The sequence below is a fragment of the Hippocampus bargibanti genome, linkage group LG03 (genome assembly GCF_051943395.1).
Source record: "Hippocampus bargibanti isolate YZ-2025 linkage group LG03, ASM5194339v1, whole genome shotgun sequence".
NCBI classification, from domain to species: Eukaryota; Metazoa; Chordata; class Actinopteri; order Syngnathiformes; family Syngnathidae; genus Hippocampus; species Hippocampus bargibanti.
Window position 1 is genome coordinate 25121622 of NC_142736.1, and position 11415 is coordinate 25133036.

The following is an 11415-nucleotide window of genomic DNA, read 5'->3' on the forward strand; positions in this document are numbered from 1 at the left end:
TTCTTTGATGACGAGGGTCCACTCCAATGTCCTTGTCCATCTCTCTGTAAACTTTTCATTGGGTCAGACATTAGCATAGGCGGCTAACGATAACCCAGATGATAAATGGACCCACAACTCTCTCTGTGATATGACCCATGCATGAAGCCTCAATAGATAGAAAGGGCATTTCCTGGTGCATCATGTTAATACCTCTGCTGTGGCCGGGGTGGCTACTGTAGAATTTAAATGTTATCACTGAATCGGTCCATACAGGCAAACCCATCCCCATACCTCAGCCGGAAGAGGAGCAAATATAATGCCTGCCGGCAAGCTCAATTATTGTTGGAACCCTACACACAGTGTATGCTTTGTTACATAAACCTTATGCAAAGCTTCTTTTTTCGCGCATTACTCAGCTTCCAATCAATACTTTTCGGGGAAAAAAAGTGGGCCATTGTGGGGGCTGGTCTGCATACACTAGAATGGCAAAGACCTCCACCAAGACAGTCAATGGTAGCCTTTGAGTAGGTACCTTCTATTTTTGGGTGCAGACAATGGTACTGATCATCCTTTTATAGCGTTTCAGACTATTTTAGAGTTACAACGACCTCTTCTTCTTTTCCTTTCGGCTTGTCCTTTCAGGGGTCGTCACAGCAAATCAGTGTCTTCCATCTAACCCTGTTTTGTGAATCCTCTTCTCTCACACCAGCTACCTTCATGTCCTCTTTGACCACATCCATAAACCTCCTCTTCGGCCTTCCTTTCGGTCTCCTGCCAGGCAGTTCATGGCTAACCAGTCTTCTCCCAATATATTCAGTCTCTCTCCTCTGGACATGTCCAAGCCATCTCAGTCTGGCCTCTCTGACTTTCTCTCTAAAACCTCTAATATGAGTTGTCCCTTTCAGACACTTATTCCTGATCCCATCCAAGCCGGTCACTCCCAAAGAAAATCTCAACATCTTCATTTTTGCTACCTCCAGCTATGCTTCCTATCTTTTCTTCAGTGGCACTGTCTCCAGTCCAAATGTCATGGCTGGTCTCACCACCGTTTTATAGACCTTTCCTTTCATCCTCGCTGAAACTCTTCTATCTATCACACATCACACCTGACGTTTTTCTCCAGCCGTTCCAGTCTGCCTGGACATGCTTCTTCACCTCTTTTCCACACTCTCCATTGCTCTGGACAGTTGACCCCAAGTACTTAAAATCTTCCAGCTTCTTTATCTCTTCTCCCTGGAACCACATTTTCCTAAATATTTAGGAATGAAACAAAATTATACAATAAAAAATCAACTAAAGAAAGCGAATAGCACAACAGGGATTTAAAGTTAGCCTGTTTTGAAACTATAAGGAATATTTTCTTTCGGGAAAGCCCACCAAGCATCATCACAAAACACTAATTCAAACACAGCAACATCAAAATGCCCTCCTAATATCTGAAATATTTTGGTTGAATTTTTCTATAGTATTTTTCACCTGTGTGTGGCGTCTTCTCTGCAACCATTCAATCCTCTGTCCTAACCACCTGCTGATAACCTCCTACTTTCCTATGGTTGTACCCACTCTGTGTTGTTAAGGGATTAGTGACAGTCCAATCAAATGGCCACCTTCAGCTTTCATCCCCCTCAAAGTAACGGGGAACAATTGAGACACACAAATAAAATCATCCTTGGAAAACACAGACCAGCAGAAGCCTAAATAAGTCTCAATGGGAGTGAAGGACATACTGCGATTGCCAGAAACCTCATGTGGATGTGTTTACTCATACAGCTTGCTTTACAAACAATATGACAAAGCAACAGAAAATAATTGATTACTATTTTTAGTGCACCCGTTTGCACTTTTTTTGTATTTGTTAGTTAACATAATGTGACTTATCACCGAAATACTGTCTTTATTGGATGGTATCACATGAATGAAATATGTCATACAAATTGCCATTGTTTCTATTTTTTATATCTGAGGGCTAAACAACTTAACACTTTGGGATACAATACTTAAATCTTCTGTATTTTAACTGTGTGTGCGGTTAGATGATAGTGTTTATTTCTTTTTACACTTGAATTTAAGAGTGTGGCACTGAGTGTCACAAATAATATCTCAGTGGTTGCACTCCATGGATTGCCAGTGTAACAGAGCACCAGTCTTGTGGTTGAATCCTATCGGTCGAGTCTATTCCCTGCAAGGTTTTCCATTCCATGAGAGCCGCCTACTCTCACTGTTTCCCCTTCCTCTCTGTCCTGATTTGAGTCTCTTGACCTCCCATGGCCTGTCCTCTGTCTGCTCTTCTCCCACTATCTCCCTCGTTTCAGAAAGTAAGGGGGGTATCTGTTGCCATCTATTTTGTGTCTAGTCTCTCTTCCATCCGGTAGCTGGTAAGGCTGCGGTAGGCCGGATTTCTCTTGGACACAGAATGAAGAGAGATGAATGAAATAGTAGACACACGCATATGCAGTTTAGAACGAGATAAAATAAAATGAATGCAAGTTTCAATATAGCGATTGCATTATCATCATACACATATTGCCACTTCAGCCTCAAAATTAACAGGTGATCATTTTCACCATCACTGGCTTTTAATTGTTATGGTATAATTTCAGTTTTTATTGAATTTTATTTTTTACTAATGTATAATGTCCTTTTTACGACATAATTTTGATAATGTTGATCTTTTTTGGTATCCATGAATAATTTGGATATTTATCGGTCTGTTCCCTTATTATGATTCAAAAATATTGAATATGTAAATCATCTGTATTTAGATTGGGTCTCTGTTCTCCTCAATCTGATATGGGAACCAAACATTTCTCTGATTGGTTAGTTGCCAATGTGTGGCATCATGTCTCTCTTATATTGGCATCATTGGAATGTAGCCGTCCGTCAGTATAAGAATCTCTGACAGAGCACCTCGAGATCGCCCGGAGGAAATTTCAGGGTACAGTCTGGTCAGGGGTGTCAATCTGGGGTGAACAAATGCCTTTCTGGGGGCATGCAGGATGTCGGATGAACCTTGCGAAGACAAAAATGATAGAACAATTGTATCGGGGAAAAAAAGAAACAAGACTGCATGTATGCCATTATTTGATATGACACTAGCCTTAAAGACCTCACAACCTGTCGGGCGAGGACTCAGAAATTCATAGATGCTGCCCAGAGAGTCAGGTCAGCCAGAGGCTTTAACCCATGATAAGGCCCTCCCTGGGTTGACTTTCTGCGTGTTGTGGCCCGAAGACCCTCCAACCCTCACCTCTCTCTGCCACATTAGGGCTGTGAGGCTCTCCCTCTCATATTCACACACACACACAAGCATGCACACGTGGTAGCCTTCCAGTGACCTGGTAGTGAAATCAAAAGGAGAGAACAGAATCTGTCCTGAACTGACCTCTAATTAACACTCTTGGCAAAGTAGATGCTTACAAACACATATAGAGCGCTGCACGCACAATTTCACTCACAAACACACACGCCGGAAGCTGAAAATGTGTAAATAAATTGGCTGTAAAAAAAAAAAACAATGCAGTGCACATGGTTTTACGGAAGAGGATTAGGGCCACTGAAGAAAAAAAAAAATACGGTTGGCAAAATTCTGACTTTAATCTCAGAATTCTGAGAAAAAAGTCAGAATTCTGACTTTAACGTCGGAACGAAAATAATTCTGACTTTAAAGTCAGAATTCCGAGAATAAAGTCAGAATTCTGACTTTAAAGTCAGAATTCTGAGAATAAAGTCAGAATTCTGACTTTAAAGTCGCAACGAAAATAATTCTGACTTTAAAGTCAGAATTCTGAGAATAAAGTCAGAATTCTGACTTTAAAGTTGTCATGATCTGGTTGGCGACCAACGGGGGGTGCCGTCGGCCCCGCCTGCACCTGCGCAGGTGCTGGTCGTCCCGATCAGATTGGCGGGTAGCGACGGCAGCCCTGCCGGCAGCCTCGCAGGTGCTGGTCGTTATAATCAATGACACTTAAAAGGACACCTGGCACGATCATCCGGTGCCGATTCATTGTTTGTTTGCCGCTTTGTTGGCTGCATGCATTGTGTACGTGTTTGTTTAATCTTGGCGGACTTTTACATTTGGTCTTCTTTTGCTACTTTGTATTTTTTCCATTCAGATCATTTTGATGTTTTACATTTTGTTCCTGCTGACTTTATTTTAATACAATTTGTCAAACAACCTCCTGCTCCCTCCTGCCTGCTTTTTGGGATCCGAACCCGCCATCACCACCTCGCAAAACGTGACAGAATGAATCGGCCAACCATCGGATCCCGCAGGTACATCGGACCCGTCTCATTTCCACCCTGTGCCTGGCAATGCTACGTCCACGTTAGCGAAAGCCTCGTCGCGTTTGAATCGCGTCACTCGACGAGCCGCAACGTCCACGTAAACGTCCGGCCGAGACCTCCTTCCAGGTGGCCATCCAGGGTGACCCTGGGTGACTGGCATTGCACGCCCACGTCCAGCCACGCTGTCGTCGTGCATGACGAATTGAGTCTCATCCACGACGAGCCGTGCAACGTCCGCGTCAATGTCAGTCCGAGACCCCACTCACCGCTGGATCCCGGAGCGGCTCTGGACTGGTCTCGTTCCTCCGGAGCCGGGCAGTTCACGCCCACGTCGGCGTCCGGCCGAGACCTGGTCCCATACGGCCGTACGGGGTGCCATTCTGCGCCTGGCAGTTCGACGTCCACGCAGAGCCATGCGCCGTCGCGTGAACGTGCGAGAGGGATCGCACTCACGCCCACGACGATCCGTGCCGCGTCTTCGTCCACCCCAGGCCGAGTCCCGTTCCCATCAGGCCGCCGCCCGTCGTGTGCTGGAGAGGCAGTGGTTGCCCTCTCCACCGACCGTTCCCTGGCGAGTGGACCTTTTGGGAGACTGTTGGGACTTCTGGAAGCAGCCCCTTGAAGGGGGGGTACTGTCATGATCTGGTTGGCGACCAACGGGGGGTGCCGTCGGTCCCGCCTGCACCTGCGCAGGTGCTGGTCGTCCCGATCAGATTGGCGGGTAGCGACGTCAGCCCTGCCGGCAGCCTCGCAGGTGCTGGTCGTTATAATCAATGACACTTAAAAGGACACCTGGCACGATCATCCGGTGCCGATTTATTGTTTGTTTGCCGCTTTGTTGGCTGCATGCATTGTGTACGTGTTTGTTTAATCTTGGCGGACTTTTACATTTGGTCTTCTTTTGCTACTTTGTATTTTTTCCATTCAGATCATTTTGATGTTTTACATTTTGTTCCTGCTGACTTTATTTTAATACAATTTGTCAAACAACCTCCTGCTCCCTCCTGCCTGCTTTTTGGGATCCGAACCCGCCATCACCACCTCGCAAACCGTGACAAAAGTCAGAATTCTGAGATTAAAGTCAGAATTTTGCCAACCGTATTTTTTTTTCTTCAGTGGCCCTAATCCTCTTCCGTACCTCTTCCGTATGGTTTGCAAGGTGCATATTTCTGATGATTATTGTACTTTGTATCATGTCATTAGTTTTGAATTATAAGCAGTCATTTTAAAGAAATGTATGCATTGGCATCGTTCTGGCATTTTTTGCATGATGAATAACAGCTCCCTACAACCCCCAATGTTTCATTTCATTAACCCTTTACTGCCAGAATTATTTTCTACTTAGAAAAAAAAATCTGTTTTTTTATGGTCACTGATGGATATAAAACATACTAGTAGCTTCATTTTTTATTATTTTCCAATAATATAGAAAATTTGATAATATGCCTAATTTGGTACAATCGTCATGAAAGACCTCAATTGAGTGGGTTCCTTTTTTGGAACATATGTCAAATGCAACTTCAAAGACTAGACTTTTATCCATATAACAGCTTTTTATTAAAATAAAAAAATACATAACATATTTACATAAAATATATACATAATTTACATAAAATATCTACATAAAATGTTTACATAAAAATACATACTTGTTCCTTTACAGATACAGAAAACTAGCTAATAACCATGGAATAATGCAAAGCAGTTCTTGTGATGATTCAAACAAAGATTTACATTGCATTTTTTGCAGTAAATATTAGTTTTCACCGAGCATGCGCCATGCTTGCACCTGTTGCGGTTGTTTGCAACATATGGAACATATAGTCCAGTGCGCCTTATACACCAGAAAATACTGTATTTTATCACAGAGTGCTACAGATAAATTAGTGTGCCCTTTGCTTGCAAAGTTACTTTACATTCCTGTTCATTGACAAGCTGAAGCATCAAATATACTGCCTCGTCCATCCCTCAGACACAGATAGGGTGATAGTCTCTTAATTTGACTACCGGGTAAGACATGGAGCTTTTGAAAGAAAGTCATCACTCCACCAACATAAAGCCACTTTCTCCCCCACTATGTAATCACCACCGGCCCCATTGAGGTGCATCCATGTTATGTATTCATTGGAAAATAAAATACCATAGCTTAAAGTAAGAAGCAATGTTAAGGGCAAAACTTCAAATTGTTTATTGATTTTTATTTGTGTTGTTGAATAAGTCTGTCTGAGCTTCATGTCCCAGTGGGAGCTTGGCTTGGGGCGTTGCATTAGGCACACTTGTGCCGAGACGGATCTCCAGGAACATGTGAGTGGACAGCTGCATGTACTTACTGTAAGGAGGCGCACCTCTGCCTTGGAGAGGCGTCTTAAATAAACCAGTCACCTTGACATTTGCGATTTGTGTCAGCGATGCAGAATTGAAATTTCTTCCCTTTTGCATTCAGGTTACAAAGTCGCAAAATGATATGAAAAGTTAAAAGGTTAGACAGCATTCTTATGGAGGGCTTGTGACGTAAACAGAATGGACTTGCCGTGTTTTCACTCAGTTTCAACGGAAGACTGTTAGACTTTTAAGCATCCATATGTGTTAAAAAAGTTTTACTTAAATATAACAACTGCAGAAAATCAGGACAAAATATTGATACAATCTGTTAGTGAAGAACAGTATTCAAATAGATCACCTTGACTTATAGATAGTCCGATGCACTAGTTTTTCAAGTGAATGTTTTTTCTTTTCTTTACTTTTATTCTATTTTCGTACGAGTTTTAGATAAGTTTGTTTGATTCATCAAATGAAAGGGGGAAAAAGTACTCATTGAGGAACTCTAATGGCTGCACATTTGGTCAAGGCATTCCACATTTATAGATGCAGTTTGAACTGTGTACTGAATGAAACAGAGTTAAGCCTGCTTAACTCACCTCTATTAGCATAATAGAGTAAAATTCATGAGAATCTTGGTCTCGCAACATATTTAATTGAAGCTAAGGCACCACTGTATTAGCATTTTAACTCATTCACTGCCATTCATGAATTTATTCTGGAATTTAAAATATGACATAGTGCCATTCCCGAATTAGTTCGATTTAGTTTTTTTCCTGCCTGTATGCCAATAAAGTGCCCAGACCTCTGGCAATGTTTTTCACTTCCACAAGGGGGCAGCATTTCATTTTTTTCCCCCATGTTATCACTTTGTTGCAGCTTCAGCTGTTGTTAAAGCACTATATAAATGTCAAGATCTGGTTGACGACCAACGGGTGGCGCTGTCGGCCCTGCCTGCACCTTCACAGGTGCTGGTCGTGCCGATCAGACTGCCATGTTCGGATTGGTGACCAACGGTTACCGCTGTCAGCCCTGCCTGCTGCCTCGCAGGTGCTGCTCGTTCCCAATCAGTGACACTGAAAAGGACTCCCGACACGACCATTCGGCGTCAGGTCATTGTATGCACGTGTGTGCATTGTGTATGCATTCTATGCTGTGCATGTGTTTGTTTTATCTTGGCAGACTGTTACTCTTGGTTTTTCTTTTGATAGTTTGTATTGTTCTGTTCAAATGATTTTAACGTTTTAGATTTTGTTCCTGTTGACTTTATTTTAATACAACTTCTCAAAGACAACCTACTGCTCCCTCCTGCCTGCTTTTTGGGATCCATCACCACCTTGCAAAACGTGACAATAAGCCAATATGTATGTATGTGTAACGGAGTTGTGCACTTAGATTATTAAATTATGAAGGAAGTGACGCAACGGCGCACAGTGTGGCACTATGTCCCGCCCATAGTTTCTAGAACAATCTCGAGGAGATTCAGGGTGAGTCGCAATTTTCTGTTGGTCTTGATTAACGCGCATTTTCATGACAATATCTTATTTTGTTTCCCCTTTTGTACTGTCTAGTGTTATCTAATTAGTTCCCTTATTCATTTCGAGTCCAGATTACTTTTTGTGTCATTATTTACTTAACGTTTTGTCGAGTGGAACTTTGGAGCACATGTGCTTTTCTATTGCGCAGTTAATCACAAGACGAAACCCATGCGACTTCACCCATCCCTTCTGCCATACTGTGTTGCAGGTAATAATTGTTTCATTTCGTTTTTATTGAACAATATTTAGTTTCTTGTGTCGTGTTTCATTTGCCCGTGAGTGTCCGTGGCGGGTTGAACTGTGCGCCAGCCATTACGAGCGCACCGCGTGTTCTGCCGAGTCTCCGCCCATGATGCGTTCAGGGACATCTTGTAAATAACAGTGAACTTGTGTTGTATTCTCTTTTTCTGTAAATAACCACTATACGATCACACGTTGTTAATTCTGTTTTGTTATCTACAATGTTTTGCATTTGAGAACAATCTCGAGGAGATTCACGTTAATCACAAGACGAAACCCATGCGACTTCACCCATCCCTTCTGCCATACTGTGTTGCAGAAATAAAAGAAATAAAAAGACACATCCACGCGTCTCGTCTTCATTAATACGGCAGCATCGTGGAGATGAAGACAGTCACTGTTGTGACACCCGTCACATATGTATGTATTGTATCGTATTTTGGACAGCCGCCCTCATTCCAGCTGGACAGCTGGCGTCATTTCAAGCTCATATAACTCCAGACCCATATTATTTAGAAAATAACTCGTTTTATCTGGTGAAAGAAGATAGTCTAAGGTTTCTTACACAGCGTTGAATGTTTATGTCTTCAATATTCTGTGGGTCCTGGAATTTGAGTGACAATGAAAAAAATCCCTGGCATTGTAGTGGACACATTTTTGCACGTCTGGCAGTGAAAGAGTTAAAAATATGCACAATCCATTTTCATAGCAAAGGTAAAACGATCGACCAAGTCCCACTGGAATCCCACGATAACACCACAGAGAAGGAAATAATAAAATGTAAGCATTTGGATTTCCCTGCAGTCATTCGTCTGGATCTCGTAGTGGACAGAAACGCGTTGGCCGGCTAATGATGGCGACAGATGCTTAATGCCTTCTTCACAATACTGGCGCCATAAAACACAAGGCAAACAGGCGTCACCCAAAAGGCCTGTCTGTCGTGCCATAAGCGTAACTACGCTGGCAAACGCCGGGCGGGAGACATCGCTACTGGATGTGCGCGAGTTGGCGGGGTGGGGGGGAATGTGGAGAGCAGGATGGATGGACAAAGATTAATTGACACTCAGTGAATGAGAAAGAGGGAATGAAAGCATCACTATGTGAGACATACAGAGAAAGAGCTGACAGATGACTGAGCAGCCTTTTAGGTAAATGGCGGGTAGTATTGTATTGTCTGTCTGTCACCCTGATTAAAGGCGCAAGTGAGCGACTGACACACAAACAGGGACGGGGCGCCGCCCGTGTTGTTTTGAAAGACACATCCAGTGTTTTACAGCTAGTTAGGGGTCGTAAATGCTTCCTGTCTGACTGTCTACACCGTGATCGAGCCTTGAAGTATGTTTTCCTTCATACTCGCTTGTCCCAATAAGTATTTTTAATAGTTGTGTGCTAACGTGCCCGCCCTTAAAGGACAACCGGCACCTCTGGAGAAGTTGTGTCCATAATTTGTAAAACCACTTCAAATGACTTCTACTGAGCCTATTTTACCAAGATTCCATGGCATATAGCTATATTTTACGTTTTATGACTCGCACTGAATATTCAGGAAGTCTTGTTTTCGAGTTGATGACGATGCCTGACGTGACGTCACGTCTGGAACGCCCCTGACCGAGAAAGTGACACACAATGCATTTTGGGTACTTTGTTTGGTCTGAAAACTTCGTGTTGATGGCGAAATTAAAAGGAAAAAACATAAATAACGCGATGGTGAATCGTTGTGTGTTGCACCAAGACTAATATTTGATACTAGTTGACACAAATTCCCAGCAGACAAATCAGCCCATTTCCAACGGAGCTTGGGCGCCATCTTGTGCATTTTCTAGGTGCTACATTGGAGTCCAGACACCTCTAAATGAGACGGAAGGACTTCTTTAATCGATTGCAAACATTTATACTTTCCTCTTCAGAACCATTTGAATCATATTCATAACTGGATGATTAACAAGAAAGCATCTTCTCCGAATCTGAAGCCATTGTTTTGATTCTCGAGCAAGGCAAGATGTCCTGGCGTGACGTCACCAACAAGGGGGCAGGACCTTCTGAAACTGAAACTTTCTCAGGTCATTTTGAAGTAGTTTTGGGACACTTTAAGTCATTTATATTGGTGTTTTGCATTTGACTAAAAAAATCAGCCTGCGGGTTTTGGGTAGTTTAGATGCTATAAAACGTTTTTCTGATGTCAGTTAGGAAAGAAAAAAAATGTGGAGGTTGTCCTTTAAATGGAATAAAATCATTTAGAGTTTTGCAGACGGAGAATGCAAAGTGTAAACGCAAAACTGATGACCTGCTGAGGCACCGAGTCGGACTTTATGCGTCCATGTACCACATCCACAATGTAAAATGTGTCTGTCAGCACTATGCAGGGTGGTCCTGTATGTGGCTGGTGTGTTTGTTCGTATGCATGTCAGATTTGTGTCGCCTTCTCTTCTAATGTGACTGTGTGCGAGAGCCGTACACATCTGTTGCCGTGCAGCAGTAATTTGCGCTCGCAGCTTGGCGCCCTCGTAATTATTCAGATGTTGCCTTTTTGCTCCGACATTAAACACGTCCGTCTGGCGGACATGAAACAGCCGCACCTATGATAAGGCTTCAAACACCGCCCGCTGTCCGAAGAGAAGCAAGAAAGGGTGAAGAGATGCATGCCGGGATTATTTTCCAACAGAGGTTTTTGCCGTTGATTAATTTTGCAATGAAGCTTTTGTCATGAAGGCCATTTGATGATGTGCTGTATTTTGCTTTTGCCATTTTATTTAAATGTGTTTGTCCATATAAGGAGACAGGATTAATTTAAAACCTAGGGTTATTTACAAAGAACAACAATTGTGTGCATTGTGTGGAATTCATCTGCATGATAAGGTGAGGAGCACCAGTCATTCTTCATCCACATAGACCACATGTGTCAAAGTCTAGGGCCGGGGGCCAAATCTGGCCCGTCACATCATTTTATTCGGCCCGCGACAGCAAATCGAACTTGTGAAATTCTATGATGCTTGCTAAAGTATGAACCAAAATTTCAAAATATCATATGTAAAGCACAATAACAGTCATTATT